The sequence below is a fragment of the Anabrus simplex genome, chromosome 5 (assembly GCF_040414725.1).
Source record: "Anabrus simplex isolate iqAnaSimp1 chromosome 5, ASM4041472v1, whole genome shotgun sequence".
NCBI lineage: Eukaryota > Metazoa > Arthropoda > Insecta > Orthoptera > Tettigoniidae > Anabrus > Anabrus simplex.
This window is the reverse complement of record NC_090269.1, coordinates 321,577,319-321,596,150: the sequence shown is the minus strand read 5'-3', so window position 1 is coordinate 321,596,150 and position 18,832 is coordinate 321,577,319.

Sequence of the window (18,832 nt, the reverse complement as noted above, 5' to 3'; positions counted from 1 at the left end):
TCGCAAAAACACTGGTGCTCCGCGCCGAAAACTAGTTATAATAGTAATAAAAATAGAGGAGAAAGGAAATGTTATCGCTGCGGGGGAACAAATTACTTAGCAAGTGACCCCCAGTACCCTGCGAGAAACAAAGTTTGCCAGGCTTGTAATCTAACGGGGCACTATCGGAAGCGTTGTAGAACAAAAAGGACATATACGTTAGAATCGGGGGAGTCAGTTGTTGATGACGAAGTTTCTTACGTGGGCGACGTCAAATATGAAGTCGGCCCTGGATGTAGTAGTGATTTAGACTACTTTTTTACAAATGACGAGAAAAACGGGAGACAACGGAGAAGACCACTTGTCTATTGTCCGGGGTACCCTTCGTTTTTATTAATGACTCGGGATCTACTTGCGATGTTATTGACCAAGAAACTTGGAAGGAATTTAAAAGGAAGCAGGTAACCGGTAAGGTAAAATGACTAAATAGTTCAAAAAGACTTTTCACTTATGGTAGAACCGATCCCTTGGATATTTTGGGAGAGTTCGAGGCGGACATAATGCATTCCAGTAGAAAAATGAGTACAACTGTTGTAGTTATTTTGGGACGTTCCTCGGCTACAAAACTAGGAATATTACAAATTTCCGAGCAGGTTAATAATATGGTGGTTTCTGACACATCGAAGGTGGGCCAAAATAATGAATTTTCAGCTTAAATTACCAATGACCCGAAAGTCCCGCCAGTTATTAAACCTCTGCGGAGGGTGCCATTGGCATTGAAACAAAAAGTAGCACAACGTATCCTTGAGCTGGAGCAAAATGACGTAATTGCAAAGGTTGAAGGACCGTCAAAATGGGTTTCCCCTCTTGTACCAATTCTAAAAGGTGACAGCGTTAGATTGTGTGTCGATATGCGAATGACAAATAAAGCGGTACTAAAGGCTATCCATCCCTTACCAACCATGGAAGACCTACACCCTGAAATTAGCGAAAGCAAATACGTTTCAAAGTTGGATGTTAGGTCAGCTTTTCACCATGTGGAATTGCATCCAGACTAACGGGAGATTATCACATTTAACACATATTTAGGATTACAGTGGCTCAAAAAAGTTTTGGTCTGCCCATAGCCGTGGTATGAACAGAAGAGTATAGTACAAATAATGGAACATATAATGGAATTACACGTATGTGGATATGTAGGACAGCCAAGTACATCAGTTGGTTGAATTTGGATCCAAGGAGATTCATGCTGTTTGCAAACGGACCCGTAATACAACGGCGTGCATCATTACACGTCAAAGAAGTATTGGTCTAGTAAACAATATCATCGTGACATCGTGCTGTCTGCCGCAACTCGGGCTCATTGTGTCTGTACTGACACGTTGGAAGGTAATATTCAGCACTGTTTCCGCGTTCAGCTAGCAATAGAAAGGAAGATGAAAGAAACAACCGTGGAAGAAAGGAGGACTGCAGTGCGACTATTTCAAAAAGGTAAATCTTTCAAGGACATAAGTGAAATTAATGGAAGAACTGTTACAACTGTTAAACATATTGTGTACAGGTACAAAATAACAAAGACAATAGCAAACAGGCCAAGAAGTGTCCACCGCTCGAAGTTATCAGTACAAGACAAACTGCAAATTGTGCGTGAAGTGGCCCAAAATCCTCAACTAAGTGCGCCGAAGATAGCAGCTGCGTTACAATAAGATGTAGAAGTGCAAGCGTCATCTGAAACCATCCGAAATGTGCTGCGCGAAGGAGGGTATGTGGGCAGAATAGCCCGTAGAAAGCCGTACAGCAGTAAGGCTAACCGGAATAAGATGTTTGCATACGCTAAAGTGCACAAAAATTACAGCTATGAGGATTGGAAGACAGCCGTTTTTACCGATGAGAGTAAATGTACCGTCTTCAGGTCAGACAGACGATTGGCTGTGTGAAGGAAAACGAATTCTGAACTTGAAGAGAATAATCTGACAGCTACTCTGAAACGTGGAGATGGTTCTCTTGATGGTGTTTGGTTGCATGAGTGTGAATGCTGTAGTTGAATTAGCCTTTATTGAAAGGACTATGGATCACAAAGCATACATGAACATCCTCAAGACACATCCTCCATCAAGTGTACAAAAAATGGGACTCTCAGCAAAGTATACGTTCACGCAAGATAACGGCCAAAACGCACAGCCCTAAACACGAAGCTACGGCTGTTATATAATACACCTCGTTGGATAGAAACTCCACCAAAATCTCCCGACATCAACCCCGTCGAGAATTTGTGGCACTATTTGGAGCAAAACATGAGAAAGCATGCAATATAACACAAAGCTGACCTGAAAGAAGTCTTACTCACCAAATGGAATAACATACTAAAGGAAACTACGGAAACCTTGGTACGATCGATGCCAAATAGGTTAGGTGATATTATAAAGAGGAAAGGAGAACCTACCAAGATCACGAAGGATCAAGAAACTGCGTTATGTTAATTCAGACCAATACTTTTTTGGTGGCAAGTGAAAATGATTGTTTTAAGTTATGGTTTTTGTAGTTACGGGTATATGGACATGGAAGAATTATGTTTTTTACAATGCACATGTTTCACAAGATGATAAATAATCAAGGATTCCAATATATGTCAATTTTTATCATCAATCCATTCGATTCCTCGTCCTCACATGTGACATATCTCGACAGACCAATACTTTTTTGAGCCACTGTATATAGGTTCAAGCGGCTAATGTTTGATTTGAATTGGGCAGCTCCTGAGTTCCAAAACATAATGAAGCATCTGATAAGGAACAAGATTCCTGCCGGAGTATACTTATTTGTTGATGACATTCTGGTGTATGTGGAAGGTAAATAAATTCATGATTCACGATTTAAAAAGGTTCCTGAAGTTTTTCGCGAACACGGTATTGAACTGAATGAGGAAAAGTGTGAATATGGCAAAACTTCAATTAAGTTCTTGAGTCACATCATATCACCAAGTGGCATTAGGCCTACCGAAGACAGAGTGCCGGCTCTGAAGAATTGCAGAAGACCGCAAAATGTGTCTGAGCTGAGAGATTTTCTAGGCCTACTGAACTACGTAAGTAGATTATTTCCTAACATATCATCCATGACAGAACCACTGCGAAAGCTTACATACAAATATGCACAGTTTGTATGGAAACAAGTTCACCAAGAGGCTTTTAAATAAAAAGTACTTAGTATGTTTCAACCCCAGGGACGAAACGGTAGTGATGGCAGACGCTGGCCCAACACGGACTTGGTGTGGTGCTGATACAACGGAACAGCGAAGGAATCCCACGCATTATTTGCTACGTTAGTCGCAGCCTGTCGGACGTCGACCAAAGGTACTCTTAGACGGAGAAATAAGCACTTGGGATTATCTGGGCGTGTGAGCGTCTAAGGATTTTCCTAATGGGTAAGCAGTTTTGCCTGTATACGGACCATAAACCACTAGAGGTAATGTTTGGGCCTAGATCAAAACCCTGCGCGAGAATTGAACGTTGGCTTCTGAGACTCCAATCTTTTGACTTCCAAGTTAAGTATGTAAAAGGGAAAAATATAATTTATCATGGTTAAGTGAGAATTCAATGGTGAAGCCAAGAAGGACAATTATCTGATGCACTTGGCTACGTACTTGGCTACGTACTTGGCTCCAGTTGCATTATCTTTGGAGGAAATAGATGCAGCTTCAAAAATTGATCCCACTCTAAAAAAGGTCCGGTCACATTTACAAACAGGGTGTTGGGATCGTAATGACGTTGACCTCCTTCCATTTTGGGCGATAATGTTGCAATTATGCGCCATGGACGATATATTATTGAAAAAACTAAGTTGGTAATTCAGGAAAGTTTACACATTAGGGTCCTTTGTTTGGCACACGAGGGTCATCCGGGAATTTGGAAATGAAAAACAGACTCAGATCTAAAGTATGGTGGCCCGGAATGGACAAAGCAGTGGAACGGACAGTGAGAACATGTCTGGGTTGTCAGATTACCAGGAAACCCGAGAAGCCCGTAAAATTATCTCCGACAAATATTCCTAAAAAGCCTTGGGAACGAATAGCTGCTGATATTTTGGGTCCTTTTCCTAGTGGGGTACAACTATTGATCGTGACAGATTATTTTAGCCGTTTCATGGAAGTGATCCAACTAAGTAGTACGGACTCTGAAAGCATAATAAAGGCCCTAGATGGTATTTTTGCAAGATACGGATATCCTGAGGTTGTCTCAACAGATAACGGCACGGACTTCGCCAGCGCAGAGACGGAAATTTACCTGCAACAGTGCGGAATTCATCACCACAGAGTTATCCCGTTACACCCACAAGCAAATGGCACAGTGGAAAGACTGAACTCAGGGATAACTAAACGACTACAGATTACCAATGCCATGAAATTAGATTGGAAGTTAGAACTAAACAAGTACCTACTGATGTACCGGGACCATTAGCACGAGACTAAAGGGGTTAGTCCGGCTGAGTTATTTTTAACAGAAAATTGAGCGACAAAATTCCCGGCCTGGCCCCATACAAAGCAAAAAAAAAAAAAAAAAATAGAAGAGGTGGTGGAACGAGACCTTATTCAAAAGTTTAAAAAGAGAGAATACGCGGACATTCGACGTGAGGCTCGAGAAAATAAGTTATCAGAAGGCGACACGGTTTTGATGAGTAACCGCAAAGTAAACAAATTTTCAACCACATTTGGACCCACACCTTTAAAAGTCGTCAAAAAGAATGGCAACGCTATGACAGTAGAGACTTCGGGCGGTAGACAAATAACTCGCAACTCTACCTTCTTCCGGCCTTTTCATGAGCTGTTGTCTGAGGACGAGTCGGAGAGTGTGGAAGAGGAACCAGAGGAGCCAGAAGAGGAAAAAAAACAGAGAAGAAAGAAGAAGAAGGGATCCAAGAATCGGGACCGAGACAAAGTCAACGGAAAAGGGAACTTCCGGGATTTTTGTCAGACTACGATTTAAAAAAAGAAGGAATGATGTACTTTACTATCGATATGAAGGAGATCGATGTGTGTGTTGGACGATCGAGATGAACTGAATTGTTGTGTATGTTTTGGATATAATGGTGACTGCCAATAAAAGGTTTGTTTATTTCGTTTTAATCGCTATTTATTCAATCAATCACTACTGATCTGCATTTAGGGCAGTCGCCCAGGTGTCAGATTCCCTATCTGTTGTTTTCCTAGCATTTTCTTAAATGATTGCAAAGAAATTGGAAATGTATTGAACATCTCCCTTGGTAATTTATTCCAATCCCTAACTCCCCTTCCTATAAACGAATTTTTGCCCCAATTTGTCCTCTTGGATTCCAACTTTATCTTCATATTGTGATCTTTCCTATTTTTAAAGACACCACTCAAGAGGATTGTTGTCCAGTTTTACTTCCTCTTGAAACAATAATCACCGCCACCATCTTACCACTTTCTTGTCTGTTCCCTCCATATTGTGAGTAAGTCCGTCCAACTGCCACTCCCGTATAGCAAAGTCGTTATGAAAATGGAGCGATGCAAGTCTAGTTTGATCTACAACTCCTCACAAACGTTAAAAGCCGGGAAAGTCCATAGTACTTATTCTATGAACTCATTGACTGTTCGACAAAGTTCTCCCAGCATACTGTACGTGAGTGTTATGTAGTATTTTCACTGGCTCCTTACCAAGGCGGCCGTGGTGAGAATATCCATCAATCCAAGTTCGATTTTTCAAAGGAAGAAAACGTGTCCTTGTGCGCGTATAATCACACCACTAGCTGGCACATAAAATAACAAACTAGCCCGTTTGTATGAAATTATTGATTTCGTTCGTATTATAGGAACACTAACCAGTAGCGGCGATTGGGAGTTAGAAGTAGGGGGTGGGGGGTGGGGACAAAAATCTATAGACAGCAAAATGTACCCGGGTTTAAGGGCTACAGCAGAAAAGGAGGGAGGCATAAATATATATTTTTTTAGAGTTACAAAACGGAAAGCCTTTTAAATGCTCTCTGAGCGAATTTCCATAGAGACGTAAACGTTGAGTCTACCAACTTCAGTGCGGTAATAATTAGTGGTATACAATAAAACCAAATATTGTAGAGACAATACGCGACACTCTGCGGGATATCGAGGGACATCAATTAGGGTTCTATCTAGCGGAGTGACCTGGAGTTACTGATTCTGTCATAAGAGCACGTGTACTTGTTTGTGAAGTTTTTGGCGTTATTTATGCGTTTGCATTAAGTTGACATAAGTAAATAGTAGCGTGTGTCATTCCTTTATATCACCTCTCAGTATGAGTGGAAAGATATGTGCTGTGTTTGGCTACAATAACTATGAAGTGCAGAAGGATTCGCGGTCTTTATTCAGTTTTCCTCGTGACAAGAAAATGTAAGTAAATATTGTGTTTGAATAATGTATCTTCCAGTTACAAAGAGATTTTTATAGTACTTCCTAAACTTCTGACCTGCGCGACCCATATTTTAACTGGCTTAAAATATAATAAGCTTATTTTATTGTATAGTGCAGCAGTTAACCTTCAATACCGATGTGTTTTTGTAGGTGTGGTCTGCGGGTTTGATTTAATTCAGGAAAATGCATATGCATATGTGTGTGGCTGGTTGTATTCCAAGTTATCTCATTTGGAATGCCGTAATGCGTTGTCAAGCACTGAAGAAAATATGGGTGATTTAAGAAATGTACATATTTTGTTGAAACAATATGATGATGCTAATCTGCTTAGCCCTAATGCAATGGCAAGTATTGCTTATAGGGAAAGTTTGAATGTTTTTTAGGCTCAATTTATAGATTTTCTCTCTGTTAGTAGGCTTCAAATTAAAAGGAAAATTGTCCAACTCTTAAATGGAAATTCATTGAATCATGTGTGTAAGGAACATGGAGTTAGTAAATAATACACTAGAGGTAGCATTGGCGCCACCGTCTACGAGAAAATCACTGTAGCGAGCGGAGCATGTTGAAATCACAGCTGTTTGGCAAAAGCTCGCTATACTGTACTCATCAATGTTAAAAGGGTATTTTTAAAACTGTGTGGATATAGACACAGTTTAAAATTCTTACATATATATATTCTCAGAGACTACAGTACCGGTATACTTTCTACGTTTCTCTCCAGTAGAAAGAAAGCCCAGATAGAAGAAATACAGGACAAATGCTTGATAAAAGAGGACGGTGTTCAATTGCAATTAAGTAAACAAAATCAATTTACTGTTCATGTTAAGTTTTCTAACAAAATGCATTTAGAATGGGGATACGTATATTTCGTTATATTTTGTGTAAATATAATAAATGAACAGGTCTTCGACATAATTCTGATCAACGACCGAAAACATTCTCTCTCCTACGAAGCGAATAAGCGAGTTCTTAGGCCTAAAAGAGTTGGCGAGATTTTGGAGCAAAGTAGACAAAATAATTGTAATCGCCGGTTTAAGGCGCTGGCTTTCTTAGCCCAAGTTGGCAGGTTCGATCCTAGCTCAGTCCGGTGATATTTGGTGCTCAAATATGTCAGCCTCGTGTCAGAAATTTGCCGGTACGTAAAGGAACTCCAGTGGGACAAAATTTATTATTATTATTAATAATAATAATAATAATAATAATAATATCATCATCATTATCACTGTTTCCTAAATGTGATTACAAATGGAAATATGATACATGGTTGTGGTTTCAGTCAATTATTGAGTTTTTTATTTAGCTTTTTTGTGAAATGTTTGATTTGATTTAAGATTTTAAGTTGTAAAATTACTTCCTTTAATGGAAAGTGAGAGTGATAAATATGAATCCTCCTTCCGTCTGCAAAGGAATATAACTCTCATTCAAGAAAATGATGCCAAGTATACTGAAGCCACCATCATGACTAACTATGCCGCGGGTGTAGTATTCATTCCTCGGATTCAAATGATCTCTTCGGATATGCCGTTTCAATTTAGATATATGCAGTTCCCCCATTTGTTTGAGTTTCGATATGCACATCAACAAGGAACAAGGGCATTCTCTTAAAGTTGTAGGACTGAATCATCGGAAACTGTGCTTCTCTTATGGTCAACTGTATGTGGGTTGTTCAAGAGTTCGAATGGCAAACACACTATACAACTTAGCTCCGAATGGAAGGACAATAAATATAGTTTATCCGGAAGCTCCGTTATGTTGTGTTAATATTATTTGTTCCATCCACAAACCTGGTACGTCTTAAGCGTTGGAGTTACAATATTTTTAAAAATAAAATAATATAATTAATGCAATTTATGTAAAAACGATGTGTGTTAATAAAGATTTTAAATAAATAGTTTTAAAACCCCTAGCTGTTGAATTAATAAACGCGGGTGAACCCGCGGGTACGCGCTAGTAACTCATAAAAGGACAGGCTGTGTCAGGACACGGGTGAAAAACATTGTTGAGAATGGAAGTGTTGATATCTATCGATTTTATCCCACTTTGGTAGGATCCGGGTGCAGTCTGTGTCGCATAGGTAGGAAGGATGCCCTTCCTTCCAGACGTCAACCCTGTATGGACGTTATTGTGTGTTTCTGTGGTATTGGTAGTGTGGTATGTTACGTATAAATGAAGAAATATGTATCGAAGAAAACACAAACACCCAGTCCCGAGTTCGACACTGATAAAATCTCCAGCCTTTCTAGGAATCGATCCCTGGGTCCTCTGAACGCAAGAGAGCTACGGTGACTATTTAGCCTGTTGTATGTTTTATACTTTATTATAATGTTGTTTATCTGGAGTCCTAAATATAGGGAGCTCTTCAAGTCAGTCGGTTCTCCAGCTTTAATGGAGCAGTGTTTATGAGCGAGAGTCGCAGAATCGTTTTATAGAAACAAAATATATCACCAATTTTAAGGAGAAAATTACTGGAGCCTCTGTGGTTTAGGCGGCAGTGCACCTGCCTGTCACCACTGAGTTCCGTGGTTCAAATCCCGGTCACTCTATGTGAGATTTGTGCTGGACAAAGCGGAGGCGTGACAATCAATCAATCAATCACTACTGATCTGCATTTAGGGCAGTCGCCCAGGTGGCAGATTCTCTATCTATTGTTTTTCTAGCCTTTTCTTAAATGATTGCAAAGAAATCGGAAATTTACTTGGTAAGATTCCAGTCCCTAACTCCCCTTCCTCTCCATGGCTAAATGGTTAGCGTGCTAGCCTTTGGATCAGAGGGTCCCGGGTTCAATTCCCAACCGGGTCGGGGATTTTAATTGGTTAGTTTCAATGGCTCGGGGGCTGGGTGTGTGTGGCGTATTCAGCATTAGAAATCATCCTAGGTAGGGCCCTCATCTTCACAGACATGCACGTCGCCTAATAGGCCATCTACGAGAAAAGACCTGCACCAGGTCTCTCCGGAGGCCATACGCCATTATTGTTACTCCCCTTCCTATAAACGAATATTTGCCCCAATTTGTCCACTTGAATTCAGGCTTTATCTTCATATTGTGATCTTCCTACTTTTTAGACACCACTCAAACTTATTCGTCTACCGATATCATTCCACGTCATCACTCCACTGACAGCTCGGAGCATACCACTTAGTCGAGCAGCTCGTCTCCTTTCTCCCAAGTCTTCCCAGACCAAACTTTGTAACATTTTTGTAACGCTACTTTTTTGTCGGAAACCGCCCAGAACAAATCGAGCTGCATTTCTTTGGATTTTTCCAGTGAAACGAAATGGCGTATGGCTTTTAGTGCCGGGAGATCCCAGAACGGGTTCGGCTCGCCAGGTGCAGGTCTTTTGGTTTGACTCCCGTAGGCGACCTGCGCGTCGTGATGAGGATGAAATTATGATGAAGAGAGCACATACACCCAGCCCCCGTGCCAGGGAAATTAAGCAATGATGGTTAAAATTCATGACCCTGCCGGGAATCGAACCCGGGACCCCTGTGACCAAAGGCCACCACGCTAACCATTTAGCGAAGGAGCCGGACATTTTTTCCAGTTCTTGAATGAATTAATCCTGGTGAGGGTCCCGCACACTGGAACCATACTCTAGTTGGGGTCTTACCAGAGACTTAAATGCCCTCTCCTTTTTTACATCCTTACTACAACCCCTAAATTCCCTCATAACCATGTGCAGAGATCTGTGCCTTTTATTTACAATCATATTTATGTGATTACCCGAATGAAGATGTTCCTTATATTAACATCTAGGTACACAGTTTAAAAAATATATATTAGGGGAATATGTTTTTGAACCTATGCCATGCTACACAAAACAATACCTCACACCCAGGTATATTACTAACTAAACCTTATTCTTTACCGTTTCCGTGGTTTTCCATGTTCACACCAGGCAAATGCTGGGGCTGTGCCTTAATTAACGCCACGGCCGCTTCCTTCCCATTCCTAGGCCTTTCCTATCCCATCGTCGCCATAAGACTTACCTGTGTCGGTGCGACGTAAAACAAATAGAAAAAAAATCTTTACCGTTGAAGTATACAAAAGAACATCGATGGATTCGCGTTCATTTTCAGAACACAAACGGAAATGTCCAAATAGGTGTCAAACCAAAGCGATAACAGTCCTCCAGGGTGGATTTTTATCACAGTTGGAGAGCTTCAGTATGGTGTATGTCCTCCACGAGCATTTATCACAGCTTGGCATCTACGTGGCATGCTCCGTAAAAGTCGACGGAGGTCACGTTGCGGTATCAGGTCCCATTCTTCAATGAGAGCCTGTTCGAGGTCTTGGAGAGTCTGTGGTGGAACAGGACGCCCACGAACACTCTGTCAAGCCTATCCCACACATGCTTGATGGGATTAAGGTCGGGACTCATTGCTGGTATTCCATCTCTTGAATGTCCAGTTCTCGCAAGACAGCTCTAGTAATGCGCGCTACATGAGCCCTGACATTGTCGTGCATGAGTACGAATTCAGGACCAACACCGTATGCAGCAACCAACACATGCTGTAGCAGTATCTGCTCGATGTACCCCGCAGCGGTAAGATTACCATGGAAGATCCGTACGGCCATCGATACTGATGCCACTCCACATCATCACAGAACCTTGTACGAATCGGTCGCCTTCCTGGATAACATTTGGCATGCACTGTTCATCACGGCGTCTCCATACACGTTGACGTCCACCGCGCTGTGTCAGGGGAAATCTGGACTCGTCTGCGAACAACACAGGTCTCCATTGGCGAAGTTGCCAGTTGACGTGGGTACGGACAAACAGAAGACGAGCTGCGCGATGTTTGCTGCGTTAAACGGGGCACTCGAACAGGACGTCAGGGTCATACGGACACTTCTCTTAACCTGTTCCTTACTGTCTGCTAGAATGAAATGGCGTATGGCTTTTAGTGCCGGGAGTGTCCGAGGGCAAGTTCGGCTCGCCAGATGCAGGTCTTTTGGTTTGAATGGTAGATATATGTGTTTAGTTAAGAATAAAGGGTTACCATACTGTCAAATACAGCTGTTGATGTTAGAATATTTGTACAATATACAATATGACATATTCTCGTAATATGTATGCAGTGAAATATATATTAAGTCGATATAGCCATCAAGAACAACGTAGATAAAATATATCGGAATACTATGATGAAAATATTTGTGGAGTCACTTGGACAAGCTTGAATAAATATGAGCCTAGTGAGTGTATGCATATTGAGCCATATAATAGCGAATTAAGAATTTTTTAGGTAGAAATGTGTTGTAGGTTATTTCTATATTTTTGAGTGGAGATTGATAATTTACTTAATATTTTAGATGTTAGGCTAGGATGTTAGGAGCCTAGATTTTTGGTAGGCAATAGGGATAGTAACCTTAGCCCGTCAATCATCAGAAAACATTTCTACGCCTGTGAATGAATTAAATAACAAATTCAGATTGCAAATATTCAAAATTTATCAATTTTTAAGGAAATATTTGAGTTTTAACTTCAATGTTATTGTGTTATTGATATGAATCATGAATTTTCTTTCAAGTCAATTATTTATTTGCACGGCAACTGAATAATTGAATTAGTTCTCAAACATGATGAAATGTTAGAAGACACAAGTTCATTTCAGAACCAATGAATTCATTATATTTTTTTATTAAGCCAGCGCTGACTTATATACGACATTGTGAATAGTGATTGATTTCAAACGTCCATGATGGAATTTACAACAATTCGAGTTCTCTATTCTTTAATTCATGATCACTTTAATAAATGTTTAAAATTGTCTTAATTGAGTTATAATTTGTAGAGTTTGGTTGTAGATAGACTTAGTTGATAAGATATCTTCATACGATTTTCTTCGATTTTTTGCGGTGAATGAATGATTTATTCGAGAATGCGATAGTGTGGAGACGTTCATCGATAGTTGTCACGTGCAGTCCCTATCTTCGTTTTGGAGCTCACGTTAATCTTAGCCTAAAAATAAAAATTAGATATTTTTCTTCTAAGAAGAAATGCCCTGAGATTACATCTGACTGTCGGGAAATTCTACTGAGTGGTACCTGAACGCGGGAAGGGCGCAATATATATAAGAAAACTTAAAGGTCCAATAATATTACCTTGAGGAGTTCCCCTCTTAAATATTACAGGGTCAGATAAAGCTTCGCCTACCCTAATTCTCTGAGTTCTATTTTCTAGAAATATAGCCCCATTCAGTCACTCTTTTGTCTAGTCCAATTGCACTCATTTTTTCCAGTTGTCTCCCATGATCTACCCTATCAAGTGCCTGAAATAGGTCAATCGCGATAAAGGTTTTCCTCAAGGCACTCCGGTGTTCCCTGCCATCTTTCATTCCAGCTACACTCTCCAATATCATTTCATCTATCAGTGATTAATCATTGTCCCAGAGAAGTGAGACAGGATAATTCCTATCCTCGCCACTAGATGGGGCTTAATTCATTCCATTCCTGACCCGGTCGAATGACTGGAAACAGGCTGAGGATTTTCGAGGAGAAAAATACTGGTGGATGAGGAGATTTTGCAGTACGTGTTCCAGTCGAATCCAATTAACATTATTTTCATTGTAGCTGCAGAAAATTGCAAGAAATAAAATTAGTTTTTTGTTCGTTTTTATTGGTTTATACTAGGGTCTAAAGGGGAACCCCGGCCATAATTCTTGTGTGACTGTGGAACAACCCTCCCCCACTCCACTTTTGTTATAGTATAATAAATAAGTAACCTTGCCTGTCGGAAACGCGACTAAAAGAGGCAAGCCTAGGGGCTCTGTCTCTGGTAGCATAGGTTGGTGAATACAAGCCCCCTAGGTTAGTACATCCCCTGTGGGTGGGGAGGGTTGAATACATCCACGGTATTCCCCGCCTGTCATAAGAGGCGACTAAAAAGGGAGATCAGTGGCTCTCGACGTGGCAACGGAGTAGGTAGGCGACCACGACCTCTTAGCTGAGCCTGGCATAGCTTTCATTTACTTGTACCAGTCTTTCCTATCTGACCTCCCTTGGTCAACTCGTGTTATTTTCCGACCCCGACGGCATTAGGTTTGCAAGGCCTAGGGAGTCTTTCATTTTCACGCCCCCCCCCCCATGGCCCTTCCCTTTCTTTTGCCGATACCTTCATTCTTCGAAGGGTCGGATCGTCCTTTTCTCCCTCTGATTAGTGCTGAGAGAGGCTGATTGCCCAGTTGTACTCCAGTTCAAAATAATAATCACCATCACAATATTGTGGAAACTAACTGATAAGTCTGTAGTATTGTAGGCCTACGTCACTTTAAAGTTAGTATTATTCAGTGGCAACTCCTGACTCCTGGTTTAGGGGATGTAACCGAAATAAAAATCTACAAATATCAACGCAAACAGACCGTCATTGCAAACACATTTTTCAAGAGAAAACAACAAACGAGGCCAACAGAAAATTTTATTTAAGATCTCACATCCACTAATCCAATGATCTGTTTCATAAATAATTCTGTTGAAATGACGAACATACTACTTAAGTTGTATTAGTTACATTCAGAGTTGGTCGCGGTTGTGCTTCATTTGCAATTCTGCTCTTCGCCGTAAAAGAAAGTACTATACTGAAAGGTTCTCTTAATAATCGTTCAATTACACAATCGTTAGAATTCAATTCGGATTGCGCGGCAGAAACGCGAGACCCATGCCTGCTGAACTACTCTCTGATTGGTGTAATGTTATGTCAAAATCGCATCATTCCCGCATTTTCTTTGTTTGATATTTACACTACAAGCACACAAAACTGAATCATTTATATTACAACAGTACACATTTGTGATATATCATCATTTATATCACAATAAAAGAACCACTCACAAGCAAGAAGGCCAGTATTTCACTATTTCACAAATAGCAAATAAATCCCGGCCACACGCGATAACTTACAGGATTCCACCTTACACCGCCCTCTTGACAGATGTGGGTGTTCGTCCCGCATTCCAACCCCACGGAAGAGATCAACAAACTACAGGGGCCCAATGCTCGTGCTGCCATCTCTGGAGTAGTTTAGGCAATTAGTAGCAATCACTAGCCAACGACACTCGTTTCATCTATCTCTGAGTATCGATAACTGTGCGTTTGAATTTTATCAAGTACAGTAGAGAAAATACGCGACACACTGCGAGATATCGAGGGACAGCGATTCGAGCTCTATCTAGCGGAGTGACCTGAGAGTTACTGATTCTGTCATAAGAGCATGTGCATTTGTTTGTGAAGTTTTTGGCATTATTTATGAGTTTGCATTAAGTTGAGATAAGTAAATAGTAGTGTGTGTTATTCCTTTATATCTCTTCTCAATATGAGTGGAAAGATATATGCTGTGTTTGGCTGCAATGACTATGAAGTGCAGAAAGATTCGCGGTCTTCCGTTTCCCTCGTGACAAGAAAATGTAAGTAAATATTGTGTTTGCATAGATATTCTTCCAGTTACAAAGAGATTTGTATAGTACTTCCAACATTTCTGACCTGCGCGAGCCATATTTTAACTGGTTTAAAATACACTGACTGACAGAGCAAATGCAACACCAAGAAGGAGTGGTTCGAAAGGGATGAAAGTTGGGGAAAAAACAGAGACGGCACGGACGAATAATTGATGTTTATTTCAAACCGATATGCAGGTTACACAATGCGCACGGCATCGACTCAGTAGGATGTAGGACTACCGCGAGCGGCGATGCACGCAGAAACACGTCGAGGTACAGAGTCAATAAGAGTGCGAATGGTGTCCTGAGGGATGGTTCTCCATTCTCTGTCAACCATTTGCCACAGTTGGTCGTCCGTACGAGGCTGGGGCAGAGTTTGCAAACGGCGTCCAATGAGATCCCACACGTGTTCGATTGGTGAGAGGTCCGGAGAGTACGCTGGCCACGGAAGCATCTGTACACCTCGTAGAGCCTCTTGGGAGATGCGAGCAGTGTATGGGCGGGCATTATCCTGCTGAAACAGAGCATTGGGCAGCCCCTGAAGGTACGGGAGTGCCACCGGCCGCAGCACATACTGCACGTAGCGGTGGGCATTTAACGTGCCTTGAATACGCACTAGAGGTGACGTGGAATCATACGCAATAGCGCCCCAAGGCATGATGCCGCGTTGTCTAGCGGTAGGGCGCTCCACAGTTACTGCCGGATTTGACCTTTCTCCACGCCGACGCCACACTCGTCTGCGGTGACTATCACTGACAGAACAGAAGCGTGACTCATCGGAGAACACGACGTTCCGCCATTCCCTCATCCAAGTCGCTCTAGCCCGGCACCATGCCAGGCGTGCACGTCTATGTTGTGGAGTCAATGGTAGTCTTCTGAGCGGACGCCGGGAGTGCAGGCCTCCTTCAACCAATCGACGGGAAATTGTTCTGGTCGATATTGGAACAGTCTTACACATGCTGAAGAATGGCGGTTGACGTGGCGTGCGGGGCTGCCACCGCTTGGCGGCAGATGCGCCGATCCTCGCGTGCTGACGTCACTCGGGCTGCGCCTGGACCCCTCGCACGTGCCACATGTCCCTGCGCCAACCATCTTCGCCACAGGCGCTGCAGCGTGGACACATCTCTATGGGTATCGGCTGCGATTTGACGAAGCGACCAACCTGCCCTTCTCAGCCCGATCACCATACCCCTCGTAAAGTCGTCTGTCTGCTGGAAATGCCTCCGTTGACGGCGGCCTGGCATTCTTAGCTATACACGTGTCCTGTGGCACACGACAACACGTTCTACAATGACTGTCGGCTGAGAAATCACGGTACGAAGTGGGCCATTCGCCAACGCCGTGTCCCATTTATCGTTCGCTACGTGCGCAGCACAGCGGCGCATTTCACATCATGAGCATACCTCAGTGACGTCAGTCTACCCTGCAATTGGCATAAAGTTCTGACCACTCCTTCTTGGTGTTGCATTTGCTCTGTCTGTCAGTCAGTGTATAATCTTATTTTATTTTATTAGTGCAGCAGTTAACCTTCAATACCGATGTGTTGTTGTAAGTGTGATCTGTGGGTTTTGATTTAATTCAAGAAAATGCATATGAATATGAGTGTGGCTGGCTGTGTTCCAAGTTACCCCAATTGGAATGCCGTAATGAGTTGTCAAGCACTGAAGGAAATATGGGTGATTTAAGAAATGTACATATTTTGTTGAAACAATATGACGATGCAAATTTGCTTTACCCTAATGTAATGGCAAGTATTGCTTATAGGGAAAGTTTGAATGTTCTTGAGGGTAAATTTATAGATTTTCTTTCTGTTAGTAGGCTTCAAGTTAAAAGGAAAATTGTCCAGCTCTTAAATATAAATTCATTGAATCATGCGTGTAAGGAATGTGCCGATATTTTTTTTTTTTTGACAAATGTCTTAATGTGATGAGACAATGCTTTTAAATGAGAAAAAAGACAAATCTTGCCGTGAAAGTTCAGGTAGGAATACTAAAACCAAAACAGTATTGCATAAATGAAAGATCAAGCCCTTTCACAGCAGTCCATTTCACATCTTGGTTATATGTCTAATTTCAGTCTTTAAATAATAACCTGTCAAATAAATTTTCATTTATTTATCCAGAATTGCTTTAGCAACTTTGAAGATAATATCTAGTTGCTTTACGTCGCACCGACACCTATAGGTCTTATGGCGATGATGGGATAGGAAAGGTCTAGGAGTTGGAAGAAAGCGGCCGTGGCCTAAATGAAGGTACAGCCCCAACATTTTCCTGGTGTGAAAATGGGAAACCACGGAAAACCATCTTCAGGGCTGCCGACAGTGGGATTCGAACCCATTATCTCCCGGATGTGAAGTTAATATCTTAGTAACACTTTCTTTCTAGACGTAATTTATTTATCCAGTTCCGTATGTGCGTTTCCACTATTATTTGATTTTTTTTGCTAGGGGCTTTACGTCGCACCGACACAGATAGGTCTTATGGCGACGATGGGATGGGAAAGGCCTAGAAGTTGGAAGGAAGCCGCCGTGGCCTGGCGTGAAAATGGGAAACCACGGAAAACCATCTTCAGGGCTGCCGATAGTGGGATTCGAACCTACTATCTCCCGGATGCAAGCTCACAGCCGCGTGCCTCTACGCGCACGGCCAACTCGCCCGGTTTATTTGAATTTAGCGCTAATTTCGCCACTTGCGAATTGTCTCCCATATTAACAAGGCTAAATCCGGAAGTGTCGCGTATTGTCACTACTGTATTTGATTTTATATAATTTACATCAAAATATGAGCAATTAATATTTGTTTTTCTTTGAAAATACAAGGGATGTAACACATCAATCGCATGTATGGGAAATTCGCAACTGGTGTTATTGCCTTAGGACTAAAAAATAAGGCAGGCTACCGTTGTGCTGCACCATACTATGAATAGCGACCGTAGGAGGGGAATTCGAATATCACAGTTTCGAACCGTTTACTTCCTTAGAAGTTATGTTTTAATAAAAATGTTATTACTTTTACGCCCCCTAACTATTTTAGATAGTTTTCGGAGACGCCGAGGTGCCGAAATGTTGTCCCTGCAGGAGTTCTTTTACGTGCCAGTAAATCTACCGACACGAGGCTGACGTATTTGAGCACCCTCAAATACCACCGGACTGAGTCAGGATCATACCTGCCAAGTTGGGGTCAGAAGATCAGCGTCTCAACCGCCTGAGCCACTCTGCCCGCCAGAAGTTATGTTTTACCCAATGTTTCAGTATTGCATATTCAGCTTTCATAAAACTACAAATCATATCATGAGACGACAAACAGAATGAATATACAGTACAAGTAGCGGCTCGTGGCTCAAATGGCAGGTGGGGCTAATGTGGCTATTTTTATTATTATTATTATTATTAATATTATTATTATTATTATTATTATTATTATTATTATTATTATTATTATTATTGTTGTTGTTGCCGCCTCTGTGGTGTAGTGGTTAGCGTGATTAGCTGCCACCCGCGGAGGTCCGGGTTCGATTCCCGGCTCTGCCACGAAATTTGAAAAGTGGTACGAGGGCTGGAACCGGGTCCACTCAGCCTCGGGAGGTCAACTGAGTAGAGGTAGGTTCGATTCCCACCTCAGCCATCCTGGAAGTGGTTTTCCGTGGTTTCCCACTTCTCCTCCAGGCGAATGCCGGGATGGTACCTAACTTAAGGCCACGGCCGCTTCCTTCCCTCTTCCTTGCCTATCCCATCCAATCCTCCCATCCCTCCCCAAGGCCCCTGTTCAGCATAGCAGGTGAGGCCGCCTGGGCGAGGTACTGGTCATACTCCCCAGTTGTATCCCCCGACCAAGAGTCTGAAGCTCCAGGACACTGCCCTTGAGGCGGTAGAGGTGGGATCCCTCGCTAAGTCCGAGGGAAAAACCGAACCTGGAGGGTAAACAGATGATGATGATGATGATGATGATTATTATTATTATTATTATTATTATTATTATTATTATGTTGTAAATGTAGGATACATGTGACCTCAGAAAC